General features: G+C 38.7%; 2 long non-coding RNA genes and 1 pseudogene across 2 annotated transcripts; all 3 read left to right on the plus strand.

Moving 5' to 3' along the window:
• The first annotated feature begins 2,232 nt into the window (after positions 1 to 2,232).
• Positions 2,233 to 12,463, plus strand: LOC100071077 (GTP-binding nuclear protein Ran-like; annotated as a pseudogene).
• Positions 12,464 to 16,242: 3,779 nt separating this feature from the next.
• Positions 16,243 to 19,120, plus strand: LOC138920086 (uncharacterized). The gene is made up of 2 exons (XR_011430748.1): positions 16,243 to 16,381; positions 18,900 to 19,120. It is a non-coding gene; the product is annotated as an uncharacterized lncRNA (long non-coding RNA).
• LOC138920085 (uncharacterized) lies at positions 17,592 to 18,496 on the plus strand. The gene is made up of 2 exons (XR_011430747.1): positions 17,592 to 17,731; positions 18,381 to 18,496. It is a non-coding gene; the product is annotated as an uncharacterized lncRNA (long non-coding RNA).
• Positions 19,121 to 19,992: the final 872 nt, after the last annotated feature.

Raw genomic sequence — 19,992 nt, forward strand, 5'->3', positions numbered from 1 at the left:
ATTGGCCCTGAGCTAACGTCTGTGCCAATCTTCCTCTATTTTGTATGTGGGACACCACCACAGCATGGCTTGACAACTGGTGTGTAGGTCCACACCCGGGATCCGAACCTGTGAACACCAGGCTGCCAAAGCAGAGCGTGCAAACTTAACCACTATGCCACTGGGCCAGCCCCAACAACCACACTTACTGTTGTTTCTTGTTGTGGAATCCATCGGGGTTCTTTTTCATGCCAAAATGCGTTGGTTGTTAGTCAATTAAGTGATGATCTATGAGGCAGAAAAGTCTTTTATTCTTGATAGGACTTAAAATATCTGTATTGGTTCTCATTCTTAAATAATATTTCAGCTGGATATCGATTCTAGGTAAACATTAATTTTTCCTTATTTGAAAACATTACTCTATTATCTTCTGAATCTATTATTCTTTGGCAGACTAATTGCCATCCTTTGAAAGATAATCTACCCTCCTTCTCTAGTAGTTTTTAGCATGTTCTTCTTCCTTGATGTTCTCCTATTTTATTACAATCTATCCAGATATGGATTTGTTTTTAATTATGCTGATCAGTGACTGTTGAACACGTTTGATCTGAGAACTCCTTTCCTTTATTTTTGGATAAGTCTCAGCTACTATCACTTCAAATATTTCTCCATAGTGTAGGGAAGGAAAAGAATTCCTCTACCCATTCTAGGTCCTTCTGGCTGATCTATGAATTAAACTGCCATGAGACAGAATAACAGGAGAAAATCAAAGTTTTATAACATGGATACATGGGAGAAACCCAGGAAAACTGTGTAGCTCACCAGCATGGTGGAGCTGGCAGCTTAAATATCATCTTCAGCTAAAGACAAGGAAGGGTGTTGTGGGTAGTGATTTGGGACTTCAAAGGGAAGGAAGGCAATTTACATGGAAATGGAGCAGCAAATGTTTGGTAAACAAAACTTTGATAAGAATGGACTTAGCAAGGACCCTCCCAGCCTACCCATACCCAGAGGTATCTAGGGTGATGGCCTGTCCTGGGGACAGGCCTTTTATCTTAAATTTCTTTTAGGCAGTTAGAGGGGAAGTCAAAGTTTCTCTCAGAGTCTTTTCTTCTTGAAAATAATCAAGGAAAAGAGATATATTTTGAGGTAGCCAATTCTGATCCCCCACAGTAGTTCACTACATCCTCCTTTTTAGGAACTATGAGCGTATGTCTCTTAGATTTTCAGTACACATGAATCCTGACTACTCTGATATTTTTTAATTTCTTTTTCTCTCTCCCTTTAGAAATCTGGATGAATTCTTCAGATTCAATAATCTTTTTGACTGTGAACATTTTTTAGTTTGCCATGCCTATTCAGTTGTTTTTATTTTATTTCAGTGTCATTTCCCATAATCCCATAATTTCCATTTTCCCGTAATTCCATAATTGCTGTTCCTCCTAAATAATTCTTATTCCTTCATTTATCACATTAAGCCTCCTAAAATACTTAACATTTAGTCTTGTTTAGACTGTTCCAGAAAAAAAAGATATTTCACCTGACATGAATTTACATTTCACTGGTTGATTTTACTGGCTGTCATTAGCATCAGAGATCTTTATATGTTTTGGAGTTTTGCCTCTAAGGTGTTTCTGAGTTGGAGGTTTATGGTATGTTTTAGGTTTTCATCCGCTTTTCCTCTGTTCTTACCCCTTTCTTGACTAGTGGCACGGTGGTATCCTCCCTGAACCTTTCATGGTTTAAACAACAGCCTGGAGGTAATGATGATCAAGGAAGTGCCTTTGTTTATTTTCCAGTCCTGAGTCTCTGTCTTAGTATTTCCCCTATCAGCCCTGGTCAGCTGGGCTGCAGCAGTTTTATAGTTGTCTTTCATGGAAAGAAACCCCGGATCTAATTAGTGTTCCCAGGCCTGATGCCCAGTATAAGGCGAAGTCTTTTAGTCCCTATTACCTCCAAAAGAATCCAAATTTTGGCCCCACTGCCTGCTCCCAGACCCAGTGTCTTTAGGCCTGGGACACAAGCCCTGCTCTGTACTTTTTTGTATTTCTATCCCATTTATGGTCACAGAGACATTTATAGTTCTTTCAACGTCCTTCTTTTATATTTTTATCTACTATTGTTATGTATTTAGAATAGAAGAATTGCACCAAAGATGACCTTACTAAGCAATCTTAACAGGATGTTTTCCTAGCATTGCATATCTCTTGTAGATAACTATAAATTTTTTCTCCCTAGCCAAATTTTGAGTCCATGAACAATAAGACCGTGTCATGTAAGTCCTGTGTTTCTCTACCCATTCTCCATTCCTTTAAAGCTAAGACATACCTAGCTCATCATGGACTAAATCATAACAATTGGTATGTCTGGAAGGAATCCCTCTATGTTCTGAGGCTGATAAAGACAAGGAAACATATCCTCAGCTGCAAAGACTTTTAACTAGTGATACCATCATAACCTTCCACAGTTTTATTCTAGTAGATGAGATTGAATCAAATAATCAAATAATTAATCAGACATAATTAGTCAAAGAGTAGATAAATAAATATAATATAAAGTACAACTTTTTTTTTTATCTTGCCAGTCTTCCTCTTTTTTTTGCTTGAGGAAGATTAGCCCTGAGCTAACATCTGTGCCAGTCTTCCTCTGTTTTGTATGTGGGTCACAACCACAGCATGGCTGACAAGTGGTGTAGGTTCACACCCAGAATCTGAACCCACGAACCTGGGCCACTCAAGTGGAGTGCAATGAACTTCACCACCATGCCAAGGGGCCAGCTCAAAAGTACAACTTTTATAAGTGTTACCAACGACAGGTACCTAGTGCTATAAGAATCTAGAAAAGAGGGCTTGACCTGATCAGAGAAGCCATGGAAAGGTTCACAGAAGAAATGACAACTGAGCCAAAACCTAATGGATGAGGCAGAGGAATGATGAGATGAGGGAAGAACAATCCAGGAAGAGAGAATACCATCTATAAAAAAAACCTGTGGTTGAAGGGAAAGAGATGGGTATAAAATAAATTCCATAAGGTAGGAGACGGAAGTGTAGGAGGAAGCTTTGAGCAAGACAAGATGCCTCTAGAGATGGGAAAACATAAGTGAATATACAGGCATTAACATATTTCCTTACTTCTTGTGCTGGGAAGTAAATTCCTAAATGGTCAGGAACAATATAATACTATTTACTAAGATGACTATAAGGCATTCAATAAGTTCATTACAGTTGGTACTGATAAAGATATAATGGACAAAAAAAGCAAGTCTAATGGAATGATGAAAAAGTTCTGGAGATGGAAGGTGGTGATAGTTGAACAACAATGTGAATGTACTTAATTCACTGAACTATATACTTAAAAGTGTTTAAAATGATAAATTTTATGTTATGTTTATTTTAACACAATAAAAAAGTCTAAGTTCATTATAACAGTATATATATATATATATATATATATATATATATAACAAATGTCCCAAGTGATCTATTTGGTCCTATTGTACAATGGTAATAAGTTGGTATCATAGCAAACAGGACACTTAGAAGCTGGAAGTCTCTTTGGTTAAATATATACATAGCTTCCATGTCTATGACTATGGCTATGGTTATCATGAGTCTATTGACCAAGTGATGGGCTGCTCAAGCAAAATGATGACATTTACAAAGTGACATATCTTGTCCATTTGATTATTAGAAATATCTTCTATGTTGAGGATCTCTAATGAACAGTTTCATGGAACAAAAATAATCTCATGTTATGGATCCATTTATTCAACAAATTATTCTTGAGCAACAATTATGTGTCATAATGAAAGTTCCCTTTACATTTCCCTTCTCTCAAACTTGTTCTCACCAATTTTCTAATCTTACTTATTCCACTACCCTTGCAATTCAGGCAAGCCGTTACAACTGCCCACAAATCCATGAATTAGGCTATCTTTGCTTCCAGGTAAAATGGACAAGGACAGATATTTCCTCCAGTTATGTTCACCGCGAAAATTTCCATTCCTCACAGTCCTTCAGGGCAATTGAACTATAAATTTAGTTGAAGCAGTTCATTTCCCACTGGTCCTAACATACATATCTCAGAAGGATTATGCAAACCAGACAATTTAGTTAGTCATCTCGTCTTCGGGAATTCCTGAAGAAGCCATAAGTGTGGATTTCAAATTCTGTGACCACACAACACAACCAAAGGAGTATATTTCATGGGTTGAGAGTGTAATTTGCCTGTTCATAAAATTTACTTGTGCTTCTGGGGCCATCTCATACCTGGTCCAATGTAGACTTCTTCCTTATTTTGATGGACTGTTAATGGGTTCTCTAGGTACTCGGAGCTTTTCTCAAGCATCTGTCTTTCATAGTTTTTTTACCAGACAAAGCAGAGAGTTAATGACCCTCACTGTTTTCCACCCCATAACATTTTCACCCAATGTCTTAGACCCCACACGCTTGAATGGAACATTTCATCTTCTCTCCCTGGGGACTTGCAGTTCAGAACATGCACTCCCATGCTTGCACACGACCATACAGGAACTTTAGGAACCCACTATTTAAATAATAGTGTCATTAGGTAACCTTTCTTCTGAACACACAGGGGAAGAATAGAAAGCATCAAGCACTTTGGAGCATATTTATTCCTCCATCATAGTCTAGGGCCTCTCCCACTCAGCCCTGCCACCACTTGTCTTAAAAGAGACAATGGAGCTGGTGATCAGGAGAAGCAAAGATGTTGACCCTGTTGAAAACATGGAACCAGCACCTTCAGATTCCTTGTACTCCACCGTCTGGCCCTGACCTTTCTTCATGCTGTGGAGAATGTACTCCAGCCAACACCAGACACTTAGCCTCTATCTATTGACTATTAAAACAGGTTTTAAGTCCTTTATACAATTTCATTATGAAAGCCTTCAAAAAAAGGAATCTTGTCTCTTTTGGCTCCCTCTAACAATGCATGACCTAGCACAACAGAGAAACTAAGTAACTGTTATAGTCATTACATTTTCAATGCTGGGTAGGATCATAATTAACACAGTAGAACTCAAATACACAAAAACATGTAGAGGTTATCAGAAATTTTAAAATATGTTTAACATTTTTCAAAAATAATGTCCCACCTATACCCATAATGAGGTTACTTAGATTTCTTGCCACATGGAATTTATATTATCAATCATATGGAGATGTGGAGTCATAATATGTAACAGAATTGATACAGTCTATATATATAAGTTGGACATTTTAAATCCTTTTCTCATTTACAATGTCCAAATACAAAATAATAATTTATTTCCTTAGCAAAAAGAAAATAAGGGAAAAGAATTAAGATTTGCCCAATATGAGCCAAAGTCTCTGAACATTAAAAGCCTAAAGTTCCTGACTCTTACCCAAATTCTCCCATTTGTGAGTTGTTCCTGCCCACACTTATAGGAAAGAAAGTACACTATGACTGAGAGACTCCTACATGGACAGACGGTTCTGTAAAGAAAAATTGGGATGCTATTACCAGATGGGAGATATAATGCCAAACAGACAAAACCAAAAATATTCACTACATTCCATCCCTTGACTCTTCAACTCACATGCATTGCTTTCCATTTGTAAAAAGGCTTCTGACTAACATAGCCAAAGCACTTGGCCAGAACTCAAAAAGAGACTATCAAAAAGTCCCATTCATGGGGCTGGCCCCGTGGCCGAGCGGTTAAGTTTGAGCGCTCCACTACAGGTGGCCCAGTGTTTCGTTGGTTCGAATCCTGGGCACGGACATGGCACTGCTCATCAAACCACGCTGAGGCGGAGTCCCACATGCCACAACTAGAAGGACCCACAACGAAGAATATACAACTATGTACTGGGGGGCTTTGGGGAGAAAAAGGAAAAAATAAAATCTTAAAAAAAGTCCCATTCACTACCTTGACTGACTTCAGGGCTAGGGTCTCACAGGTCAAGTCCTATCTCTTTTAGCGCTATCTGAATCCTGCCAGGAAATTCTGCAACCAGTGTATCAAATGGCAAGTTTATCCATTAACCAACATATCTTAAATAAAATAGTAGGTAAAATGATAAAGAGGGAATTTCAGTTAATTCTATAACATAAGCATGGAAAAATAGGTAGCACGTTTGTGCTATACCTTACACGGCTGTAGCTAGTTTTAATAACATCCTTCCTGCAAATACATTCCATATTCCCCCACCTTTGGCCAGAACCTCTGTTTAACTGGGCTCTTTACATACCGGGTAAGTCAAATTAACATTCTAGACAGAAGAAATATGAGCTCATGCTGGGACTTCCTGGGTAGTTTTTAGTCTTTCCATCTCTAAGGCTTTCATGCTTTGTCACTTTCATGAAACTTGACCACTTAGGGTAACGTACAACACATGCTCTCGGGCTTCAGCGTCCCTTCAGTGGAGCATTAACCATATCCCCCTTTATGGTCAGGCTCATTCACTTTAGACAAAAACCCTTCTTTTCATGCTTCACCAGGTGCATGAGAATTCCCACTGAGGTCATAAGTGTGGGTTAAGGAAGCTGTGACAACACAGCAAAAAGAGGCATAACTGGGAGTGAAATACACCTGCAGTGAAATTGCCTGATCCAATACAGACTCCTTTTTCTCTCTAATGGAAGGCAATGGCTACATGGGTGCCTCAGAGATTTCTCAAGAACCTTCAAATTGTTAGTTTTCTACCACACAGAGTGGAAAATGCAATAGCAAAAAGATAAATAAAGGAAAGTTAATGACCCTCATTGTTTTCTGCCTCACATCTTTCAACTCAAGTTTTGCACTCTATGCCTTCCACTGAAATAGAACATCTTGCTTTCTGCCCCCAGAGACATGCAGTGCAGCACATTCACTGCCATATTTACACATGACAATAGAGAGACACTTTATGTAAAACAATAAGATATCCAGCATCCTGGGAGACATTTATTCAAGTCATTATACCCTAGGCCTTCTCCCACTCAGTTCTGCTATTACCCAGCCTTCTTCTTATTGGGAGCTGGGCTAGGAAGCAGGTTAGACAAAAATGTTGACTCTGTTAGAACCACGGAGCAAGGCACCTCCAGACTCTTCCCACCTGGCCCAACAATGAGGAACAAAAATCAAGAATTTAGTTTCTACCAGGTAGATCTTAAGTGTTCTCACCACATACAAAAAAATAATGGTAACTATATGAGGTGATGGATATGTTAATTCACTTGATTGTGGTGATCGTTTCACAATTTATACATATAATAAAACATCAAGTTGTACACTTTAAGTATATACAATTTCTATTGTCAATTATACCTCAATGAAGTTGAAAAAAATCAGTGAAACCTAAAAAAATAAATAAACAAAAACTAAAGGTTTCTAGGAGCTAAAATATCTTGGAACAGTGAGGGAAAGAAAAAAGAATTTAGCCTTACCTTTTACTTGTTGGATCAAGTTTAAACACGTTTATGTAAATTCACCACGAAAGACTTGAAACTAGGAACTGTACAGATCTTATTTAGTTCCCAATACCTAGAACCCAGCATAAAATATGGCATGGAGGTATAATTTGGTAATTGTGTATTGACTGTATTAATAAAGTGGAACCATATCAGACCTAAGATACTAGAACTCAGATATGCTAAAATGTAACTATTTCCTGTAACTGAACTACACTTTGCTTTCAAACTCTCCGTCTTCCTAGACTTGATTCACTTTTAGATACTTAGGCCGTCAGTTTGTTTCCCTTCCTTTCTCATTGTTCCCTCTCCATTTCTCCTCTAAGTGTGGTTCATGCCATCTGAGAGCTTATGTATTATCCTATATCAAAAAAAGAGGTGTCTGGGGGCCAGCCCAGTGGTACAGCGGTTAAGTCCACAGGTTCCACTTCAGTGGCCCCCGGTTTGCCAGTTCAGATCCCGAGTGCAGACATGGCACCGCTTGGCACGCCATGCTGTGGTAGGCGTTCCACATATAAAGTAGAGGAAGATGGGCACGGATGTTAGCTCAGGGCCAGTCTTCCTCAGCAAAAAGAGGAGGATTGGCAGCAGATGTTGGCTCAGGGCTAATCTTCCTCAAAAAAAAAAAAGGTGTCTGGTCATGAGTGGCCTCACCTTAGTCTTTGTGCATTGAGCCCTTCGCTTGCTGCCTTCTCTCCAGCATAGTCTGGCCCCCTGCACAGGCACTCATTAGGCCCTCTACACTGGTATATAATGAGCTACAGTTTATTCCAAGCGGTCATTTGGAGTTGCTAACGCAACCAGTGCTGATGACCACACACCTTGCTATTGCCTCTTTCTAAAACAACCAAAATCCCCTCCCCACACCCCAAAGGGAAACAAACAAATCTCCATCTGCTTTTTCAACCATTTCCATATCTAAGGTATCCAGGTCCCAGATCTGAGGTCTCATAGGACTACGTGAATGTTGACAAAAACTCTGCAACATCTGGACTAAATGGTAAATTTCACCATTCAAAGAGCCTAAATAAATAAATAAACATTCACTCTCTAAATTAAACTGGAAATTTTTTTCTTTCAATTTTATAATACAGCAAACAAGGAAACATATGTAACTTTGTTCATGCTATTCAATATAAGGCTATAGCTGGTCTTTATGCCATCCCTCCGCCATTGTTTACCATATTTCTCTGCCTTCAACCAGCACCTCAGTTAATCTTGTTTTCTTACCCATCATAAACCAAACCTTCATTCCTGAACAATAAGAGGTAGCCCTAATGGAAACAACCTAAGCGTCCATCAATGGATGAATGGATAAAGAAACATGATATAGATTGATTGATTGATTGATAGATAGAGAGACAGATAGATAGATAGATAGATAGATAGATAGGTAGACAGACATAATGGAAAATTTTCAGTCATAAAAAAGAGGAAATCCTGCCATCTGTGACAACATGGATGAACCTGGAAGACATTATGCTAAGTGAAATAAGCCAGACACAGAAAGAAAAATACTATATGATCTCATTTATGTGTGAAATCTAAAAAAGTCAAATTCATAGACACAGAGAGTAGAAGAGTTGTTGCCTGGGGCTGAGAGGTGGGGGAAATGGGGAGATGTCAGTCAAAAGGCATAAACTTTTAGCGAACAGATAAATAAGGTCTGGGGATTTAATGTACAACGTGGTGATTCTAGTTAATAATACTGTACTGAAATACTTGAAATTTGCTAAGAGAGTGGATCTGTAGTATTTGTACCACAAATCAAAAGGTAATTCTGTGAGGTGATGGATATGTGTGTTAATTAACTTGATTGTAGTAATCATTTCACAATGTATAGGTATATCGAAACATGACATTGTATACTTTAAGTATACACAATTTTTACTATCAATTACATCTCAATAAAGCTGGGGGAGACAGAGGCAGACCTGACTAGTCACTTCACGTTTCTATATTTCAAGTTTTCCATCTGCTATTAAACTCTACTACTTCACACAGTGGTACAATTAGGTGCTGCAGGAACCCCATTCGTATCCTTCACTTGCCCTATTGTGACACATTAACCCTATTTTCCCGATAGTCAGGGTCAACTGAATAAAATTGAAAGTTCAGAAATAAATCCTTACCTTTTTGATCAACTGATTTTCAACAAGGGGGCCAAGATCATTCAATGGGGAATTCAATAATCTTTTCAACAAATGGCCCTGGGACAATTGGATACATACACGCAAGAGTGAAGTTGGACCTCTATCTCATATCATATATGAAAACTAACTCAAAATGGATCAAAGACCTAAATGTAAGAGCTAAAGCTATAAAACTCTTAGAAGAAAACACAGGCGCAAACCTTTGTGTCCTTGGGTTAGGCAATTTTTTCTTAGAATGATACCAAAAGTACAAGTGACAAATGAAAAAACAGATACATTAGACTTCATCAAAATTAAAAACTTTTGTGCCTAGGGGGCCGGCTCCGTGGCCAAGTGGTTAGTTTGCGCGCTCCGCTGCGGCGGCCCAGGGTTCAGGTCCTGGGAGCAGACATGGCACAGCTCGTCAAGCCACATTGAGGCAGCGTCCCACATCCTACAACTAGAAGGACGTGCAACTAGGATATGCAACTGTGTACAGGGAAGGGTTGGGGAGATAAAGCAGGAAAAGAAAAAAGATTGGCAACAGTTGTTAGCCCAGGTGCCAATCTTTAAAAAAAAAAAAAACTTTTGTGCTTCAAAGAGCACTATCAAGGAAGTGAAAAGACAACCCACGGAATAGGAGAAAATATTTGCAAATCATATATTTTATAAGGGGCTAGTATCCAGAATATATAGAGAATTCTTGCAACACAAAAATAAGAAGACAATAAATTAACTAAAACAATCTAATTTTAAAATTGGTAAAAAGTTTGAATAAACATGTCTCCAAAGATGTACAAATAGACAGTAAACACATGAAAAGATGCCCAACACCATTAGCCATTACAGAAATGAAAATCAAAATCACAATGAGATACCACTTAACATCCACTAGGATGGCTATAATAATAAAGTTAGACAAGAACAAGTGTTGAATGAGATATCACCTCACTCCCATCAGAATGGCTATTATTAAAAAGACAAGAAATAACAAGTGTTACAGAGGATGTGGAGAAAAGGGAACACTCATACACTGCTGGTGGGAATGTAAACTGGTGCAGCCACTATGGAAAACGGTATGGAGATTCCTCAAAAAATTTATAATAGAACTACCATATGATGCAGCTATTCCACCTCCAGGTATTTATCCAAATAACATAAAAACACTAATTCAATAAGATATATGCACCCCTATGTTCATTGCAGCATTATTCACAACATCCAAGACTTGGAAACAACCTAAGTGTCCATCAATGGATGAATGGATAAAGAAGATGTCGTATAAATATATATGTATATACAATAGACGACTACTCAGTCACAAAAAAAGATGAAATCTTGCCATTTGTGACAACATGGATGGACCTTGAGGGTATTACGCTAAGTGAAATAAGTCATACAGAGAAAGTCAAATACCATATGATTTCACTCATATGTGGAAGATAAAAAAACAACAACAATAAATAAATACACAGATACAGAGATTAGATTGGTGGTTACCAGAGAGGAAGGGCAAAAGGCGTGAGGGGAGGGTGAAAGAGGTAAAGGGGCACATTTGTATGATGATGGATGGCAACTAGACTTTTGTTGGTGAACATGATGTACTCTATACAGAAGTCAAAATACAATGATGTACACTTGAAATTTATATAATGTTATAAACCAATGTTACTTCAGTAAAAAAATAAATAACGCACTGACAAGAATATGGAGAAATTGGAGCCTTCATTGTTGGGGAGATTCTGAAATGGAGAACTGTTTTGGAAAGCAGTTTGGCACTTCCTTAAAAAGTTAAACATGGGCCAGCCCCATGGTCTAGTGGTTGAAGTTCAGCACACTCCACTCCACGGCCCTGGTTCACAGGTTCAAATCCCGAGTGCAGACATGCTCCACTCATCAGCCATGCTGTGGAGGCATCCCACATACAAAATAGCAGAAGACTGGCACAGATGTTAGCTCAGGGCTGACCATCTTCAAGCAAAAAAACAAAAAGTTAAACAAATAGTTACTATATGATCCAGCAATTCCACTCCCGGGTATATTCTCAAGAGAAATGAAAACATACGTGTATATAAAAACTTGTACATGAATGTACATATAAGTATTATTCATAATAGCAGAAAATGGAAATAACCCAAATGTTCATCAATTGATGAACGGATAAACAAAATGTGGTGTATTCATATAATGGAATATTACTCAGCAATAAAAAGGAATGAAGTACTGATACATGTTACAACATGGATGAACCTTGAAATATTAAGATGAGGCACGGAGATGCTTCTGGAAGAAACATCACCAAGGAGAACCCCAACTTCAGTTCAAACTTGTATTGGTTGGTAATGGTGGAACTAGAAAATGTATATTCATGAAATGTCATTTGACTGGTGAATTTGAGAAGTACGTAGCTGCCTTAGGTGTTGAGGTCAATCACTTGTGTTCCATACCAACAGAGGACCTATTAAGTTCAATGTATGGAATTCAGCTGGTCAGAAGAAATTTGGTGGGCTGAGAGGTAGCTATCATATCCAAGCCCAGTGTGCATTATAACGTTTGATGTAACATTAAGAGTTACTTACAAGAATGTGCCTAACTGGCCCAGAGATCTGGTACAAGTATGTGAAAACATCCCCATTGTGCAGTGTGGCAACAAAGTGGATATTAAGGACAGGAAAGCTAAGGCAAAATCCATCGTTTTTCTCTGAAAAAAGAATCTTCAGTACTATGATATTTCTGTCAAAAGTAACTACAACTTTAAAAAGTCCTCCCTCTGGCTTGCCAGAAAACTTGTAGTTTGTTGCATGCCTGGTCTTACCTCCCCCGAAGAAGTTGTCATGGACCCAGCTTTGGCAGTGCAATATGAGCATGATTTAGAGGTTGCTCAGACAACTGCTCTCCCAAATGAGGAGGATGACCTGTGAGAAAATGAAACTGGAGCCCGACATCAGAAGTCTAGTTTTATAGGCAACTGTCTTGTGATGTCAGTGGCGCAGGATGTTTGCCACTTTATTATATAGCTGAGCAGAACATGCGCTTAATCTTTGAGATGCTGAAGGAGACGAATGGGCTTCGAAGTGAATGTGGCATTTTAAAAAAATGCCTTCATTTTTTGGACCTGCATATTTAGCTGCGCTGGAATGCAGCTGTTTCCTTCTTGAGTTTCAAATACAAGACTGCTACAGTCATATCACAACACTCAGTGGTGGAATCTTGTTTGTTACTGTCATTCCCATTCCTTTTCATTTAGAATCAAAATAAAGTTGCATTTCAAATATCTAAAAACAGAAAATATCATGTTAAGTGAAAAGATCCAGACACAAAAGGCCTCAGATTGTATGATTCCATTTATATGAATGTACAGAGAAGGCAAATTTACAGAGACAAAAAGCAGATTAGAGTTTCCAGGGGCTCGGGCAATGGAAGAATAGGGTATGAGGTTTCTTTTTGGAGTGATGCAAATGTTCTGGAATTAGATAGTGATGATGGTTGCACAATTTTGTGAATATAATAAAAACCATTTTAAATTTATGAATTTTAGAGTATGTAAATTATATCTCAAATGAAAAAAAAAAACAAAAAACAGTGTGTGGGGCCAGCCCCGGGGCTGAGTGGTTAAGTTCGCGCACTCCACTGCAGGTGGCCCAGTGTTTCATTGGTTCGAATCCTGGGTGCGAACATGGCACTGCTCGTCAAACCATGCTGAGGCGGCGTCCCACATGCCACAACGAGAAGGACCCACAACGAAGAATATACAACTATGTACCCGGGGAGCTTTGGGGAGAAAAAGGAAAAAATAAAATCTTTAAAAAAAAATTTAAAAAACCAGTGTGGTACTTGGACAGGAATAGAAACATTCATAGATAAATCAAATAGAAAATCCAGAAATACATCCAAGTATAATTGAGAATATAATAAAGTTAGCATTTCAAATTAAGGGAAATTTGATACATTCCTCAATAAATAATAGGACAATTTGCTATTCGATATGATAGTCAGGTTAGATCCCTACCCCACATCATATACAAAAATAAATTTCAAATATATTAAAGTTGTAAATGTAAAAAAAATGATAAACTAATAGAAAAAATATGAGAAAACATTTTTCTAAATTTAGGGTGATGGAGGACTTTCCAAGAAAGACAAAAAACTCAGAAGCCCCTAAATTTGTTTGCTTGTGTGTTTATGAATGACAGATTTAATTATATAAATATATGTATATAATTATAAATATTAAAAGTACTCAATTGAAGAAACCACAACAGTCTGAGAGAGCAAATAATACCCTGGGAGAAAACATTTGCAGTAAATGTAATTATTAAGACTCCCCATGGCCGAGTGGTTAAGTTCACGTGCTCTGCTTCGGCAGCCCAGGGTTTCGCCAGTTCAGATCCTGGGCGCGGACATGGCACTGCTCATTGGGCCACACTGAGGCAGCATCCCACATGCCACAACCAGAAGGACCCACAACTTAAAAAAATATACAACTATGTACTGGGGAGATTTGAGGAGAAAAAGGAAAAATAAAATCTTTTTTTAAAAAAAGACAATTTATAAAGTATCTTGCAAATCAGTAAGAAAAATGATATCTCAAGATAAAAACAACCAAAGTATAAGAAGAAACAATTCACAAATTTGAAATGTCAATAACCATGCTAAAATATTCTTATCCCCACTAGTGGTCAGGAAAATGTAAATTACAACAACGTTGGCCTGCCAGTTTTCACTAATTACATTTACAAAAAAAGAAAGTATTGGCAAGGCTGTGGTGAATAGTAACTTGCTAAATTAATATTTAGCAGATAATAATCTGCTAAATTCTGTAATATATGTGCTTTTTTAAAAAGTTTTTCTTTCTGAGGAAGATTCATCCTGAGCTAACATCTGTTACCAATCTTCCTCTATTTTGTATATGAGCTGCTGCCACAACATGGCCACTGATAGACACGTGATGTAGGTCCACGCCTGGGAACTGAACCCAGGCCACTGAGGCAGAGCAAGCCAAACTTAGCCACTAGGCCATGGGGGATGGCCCTATATATGCTTTTGACCCACCCCTAAAAGTTTATGCCATAAAAATAATTGTATGTACGTACATGAATTCTCGCGGGCTGGCCCTGTGGCTGAGTGGTTAAGTTCGCACACTCCACTTCAGCAGCCCGGGTTTTGCCAGTTCGAATCCTGGGGGCAGACATGGCACCACTCATCGAGCCATGCTGAGGCAGCATCCCACATGCCATAACCACAAGGACCCACAACTAGAAATATACAACTATGTACCCGGGGGCTTTGAGCAGAAAAAGGAAAAAAATAAAATCTTGAAAAAAAAAAAAGAATATTTGCTACAGTATTATTTGTAATTATCTATCAAAAACAACCTAATTGGCCATTAATATAAAAAAGTTAAGTAAATTGTGATATATTGATATAATCCATATAGCTATTTTCAAAGCTCAGCAATATAACGTTAAGGGATAAAAACAAGTGCCAGTTCCATCTGCAAAGCATGATTTAAATTAAGTCTTTGGTTTTTTAAACTAACATGGAAGCTCTCTTAATGAAACCTACTTAATGAATAAATTGGCACTCCATTTCCTATATAAAACATGCTGACTTATTTGTTCCCACCTTGGGAGACATGGGTGGTAGTTGGTTAAAACATAATTTATCATCAAAAGGGCAATTCTAGCACTTAGAGGAGAAAAAGACTACTGATACCTACAGATGGGTCTCTAAGCACAGGGAAAAACTTTGGAGATTAGATGGAAGGACCGAGAGCAGCAACTTTCTTTACTTTCTCTAATTCAGTAAAGAAAGTACTGGGGAGAGATACCTTTTATTTTTCTGTAATTTTTGAATATTTTTACTAGAACAGTTTAAAAGACACAGAAAATTGTCACCAAATGTTTAATAGAATTTACCAGTATAACCCGTCTCACAAGTAAAATCAGCATTTATTTAAATTTCATGCATGTATATTAATGAACTCAGGCATTCTGCTGTATGTTGAGTCAGCTTAAGTAATTTCATTTTATGGAGATTTTTATACCTTTAACCATAAAAATGCACAACTTCCTAGTAAATTTTTCACCTCCTCCATGTTTGAGTTCTATTCTTTTCACATTCCTGTTATTGAAGACGTTTATTTCTTCTCTGTTTTTCTTGGTTATTCTTGCCAAAGTTTTGTCTATTTTAATAGTACTTTTAAAATACAAACTTTTAATTTTATTTGGCAATTTTAGTGTTTATTTTTTCTAATTCATTAATTTCAACTACTATCTTCATCAATATCTTCTGTCTACTTTCTTTACATTTATTTTGCTGTTTTTGTCCTAGTTTCTTAGGTTCAAGGCTATGGTAGCTTACTTTCAAATTTTTACATTTATATATTAAAGCAATGATAATAATTTATTTACAACTGTTCATTGTAGAGCTGCTGATGTCCTGAGCCATGAGTAGTCATGATTGCTAGATGTGGAGGAGTTGAGGAAGCTGAGGTTCACCAGTAGAGCTCTGACAAACCATGACCTCGCAAGCTACATGGCTGGGTACCCAAGCACTTTCTGTCCTGCTCACTAGGCTGATTCTGGATGCACCAGAACCCTGCCCAGGCTTGGGCGCTGGGGAGATGAAATTAGGGAAATGGGTTCAACTCCACCCGCAATATATAATTTGACCCCAGTCTGGGACTCTTCTGTCTGCTATCTGCAACACCATGAAGCCTGAATGGATCTACTTTTCTCTGTGTCTCCTCATCTTTTCTATGCCTCTCGATACACTTGCAGGTTTCCTATTTCCTACAAAAGTCAGAGACGAATTGTGTGACAGCGGACATCTTGGAGGTAAGGCAAAATAAGAAGGGCAATCTAGGGGGACACTAAGAAGGAGAAGGAGGTCTAGGCAGCTTGGGTGATGTTGCTGCCAATAAGCAGAAATCAAGTTCTCCTTTTATCGCACGCTATGGGTCTAGAGCCTCTGATTCTGGGAGTTATACTGAGTTCCATCTATGGACTGGAGAAGGAGGAAAACAGAAGGTAGACTGCATTTCAGTGTCAGAGGAATGGGGGTTATGAAAATTGGATTGACACCAGGAGTGTCTAGGAAATTCCTTTATTGGAATGGATGTGTGTGTGTGTGTCTTCATGAGTGTGTGTGTATTAAATGAGCTTCAATTCTATTTAACATATATGTAAAAGAACACTGTGTTACACTCCAGATACAGAGAAGCAGAGGCCATTGTTAACATGCTTAGAGCACTCACATTCTACTGATTTAAATTAATTTGCTCAATTCAAATTATAATGGACATGTATGAAATACTCAGGGTAAATGGGGCAAATTCCCAATTGTGGATAGGAACTATAGTTGGACTTCAAGAAAACTAACATTAACTCTTTCTTTGTCTCGAATATGGTCATCACTGCTCCTGCTCTAACCCCCTATCTCCACGTCCCAGTAAGATCAGGTGAGTCTGAATGTGTAGGAAATTAGGAGGGCTGAATGGGAAAAGACACAGACTCCGGTGGAGAAACGGAAGGCCTTTGGCCAGACTAGGCATTTTAAGCCTATCCTTCAGGAGTAGGTGTAGATGGTCAAAGACCATTTTAGCTTGTGTGTTTGCAGAGACTCTGTGGAGGTGAAAGTAAGGGCTGTCCTTGGGGAAGCAGATGAGATATTCACTTCCAGTGACATAGGAAAGCATGGGGAGAGTGAGGAAATGAGATATATTTAATATGAGGAAGGAATACTGTGATGAATGGAGGAAGCCTCAGGTCTAAGGTAGTAGAGCCACCTTATTGTCCTTCTCCAACTGTTTATCTGTGTCACTGACACAGGCTATAGTCTAGAATCATTGCCCTATATCACATATACAGTAAAATTTATGCTTGAGGAACTCTCTCAGTGATAAAGTATCAGGTTGATTTACACGAGTTGAGGAGCATTAGTACTCTGAGTCCATGAGGAAAAGAACACCAACTTACCAATGGAAAAGAAAACCTGACTCTAGGATTCTCATGTACAGATATCTGCAACTATCCTCCGAAGTACGGGATCTGTAAGTTAACTTTGACCAGGTTCTACTACAACACCCTCACATTTGTGTGTGAACCCTTCACCTTCTCTGGCTGTGGAGGCAACAGAAACAACTTTAAACATAAATATATCTGTGAAAACTTCTGTGTTTCTGAAAAGTAAGTCTCTCAGCTCCTCACCCCACCTCTAATGACACCAAATACTAGGAACCATGGTTTTTCAGGAAAAAGCTAATAAGATGCCACAGGAACCTCAGCAAGGAAACAAGAAATCATACCTAGGTTGGGGACAGTCAGTTATAGGCACAAATTTCAATGGCTCAGGCCATTTAATTCAACAAAACTCTTGAAATTGTGAAAACTGAAGCCCAGAGAGGCTAATGACTTGCCAAGCTCACTCAAAAGAAGGACATGGATCCAGACCCCTAGCTCTCCACCCAGCATCTTGCTACTACCATGATGGCCTCAGGTCTTTGAGATCCTGTTTGTCACCTCATTGTTGCACAGGTAAAAGAGAAGCTGTGAGAGTGTCGGGAGAGTGGGGGAAGACAAGTATCATGGTTCAGTTTCTATAGAGAATGGCTAAACAATAGCCTTGCACTCAAGAGCAGAATCATCACTTTATTCATTTGTATATCCTCAGAGTCCAGCACTATATTTGCTCACTAATATTTTATGCATAGATGCATGGATCAGGAGGGATATTAGTATTAAAAACAGCTATGAAGTTCTGCTGAGATGTAACAGATCCATTAATTCTACCGAGGAGCATAACAATCACTAAATTTATTTCTTTATTTATTAACAGGGACAGAGGTGAGGCAAAACCAGAAGCTTAATGCGACAGAAGGAAAAACAAAGAAAAACGAATATTCTTCACGAAAAATCATGCCAAAATTATTCTGAGTAAAAAGTTGGACTATCTCTGGGAGCTCTTTGAATTCAGAATTTTTGCTAATTTCCTTCTTATATTTGTTTTCATGCTAATTAGATATATAAAATTTTTTTTTTTTTTAAAGATTTTATTTTTTCCTTTTTCTCCCCAAAGCCCCCCCCCCCCCCCCCCCCCCCCCGGGTACATAGTTGTGTATTCTTCGTTGTGGGTTCCTCTAGTTGTGGCACGTGGGACGCTGCCTCAGCGTGGTCTGACGAGCAGTGCCATGTCCGCGCCCAGGATTCGAACCAACGAAACACTGGGCCGCCTGCAGCGGAGCGCGCGAACTTAACCACTCGGCCACGGGGCCAGCCCCTAGATATATAAAATTTTAACTGAAAAATTCCTGCTATGTAAGCCCTGGTCTAAATTCATTCATCTCTCCCATCCTAGATTCTTCCACTGTAAACTACAAATGACCTCTCTGAAGGCATCGACCTATCTATGTATCAACCTATACAGATTCAGTCTGTACAAGGGCAATCATGGTTGACACCTCCTCGGCATGACATGCCAAAACTGAGTTTGTGTCTGTATTTTGTTACTGACCCCAGTGGATTTCCGTGTAAATGGAACTAAAATAATCATCATTAAATTATTTCATCTGTCCCAAATCAATGAGTATTCAACCCCCAACAATACTCAGATTCTAGGGAAAATGGCTCTGGTGCACCAGGTGCCAGCAATATGGAAATTGTGACTTTACAGCTGGAAGCTACGAGTCTTGAAGCAAGCTGAACTTCTACAGTGTATGGAGGGTCAGTCCCCTTTGCCTTGAGTGCCCTATTCATATTCTCACCAAGGACCCAGCCTCACAAATGAGTCCAGTGATACGAGCAGCCTAGACCAGTATTCTAAGGGCCACAAATGGTAGGGGGAACTGTAGCCCCGGGTAAAGCCACATGTGAGCATTCTAGCTCAATACCAACGATGGCAAACCCTGCCTCTAGACTATGAGCACAGCCTTGGGCAGACCTTGGAAACTGGCAGAAAGCATAGGTTAGAGATGTTACCCTATCCCCTCGCCCAGGTATTACTCCTGTGCAAAAAAAAAAAAAGGACAAATGAAACAAGAACGTAGTTTCTAGGTATTTAGTCAAAGCCTAGTATCCCAGACCATTCTGAGTCCATATAAATCTTTGTTCTAGGCGTGATAACATGAGTATACCTACCTGGTGCCCATTCATGGATTGTGAGTATTTTCCTCCGACTGCTGTGAAAACAGTATTATATAAACAAGACTTGAGTGTAATTTCCTTGAAAACTCTTTCAGAACAATATTCTAGTATTCCAAAGAATTGCTAAAAGTCAAATACTCTCTGGAGACAAAGAGCTGGAGACAATGACTACCCAAAGTCCATTTTAGCCTCAGGCTTTCAGATCTCTTCTAGGCGCTTGCCACAGAGATCAGTAAAAAGGCACAGAGCCATCGACATTTGCAGACCTTTCTACAGAAATACATGCCCAAGGAGTAACACAGGACACA

Source organism: Equus caballus, chromosome 22 (genome assembly GCF_041296265.1).
Source record: "Equus caballus isolate H_3958 breed thoroughbred chromosome 22, TB-T2T, whole genome shotgun sequence".
In the NCBI taxonomy this organism is placed as follows: Eukaryota; Metazoa; Chordata; class Mammalia; order Perissodactyla; family Equidae; genus Equus; species Equus caballus.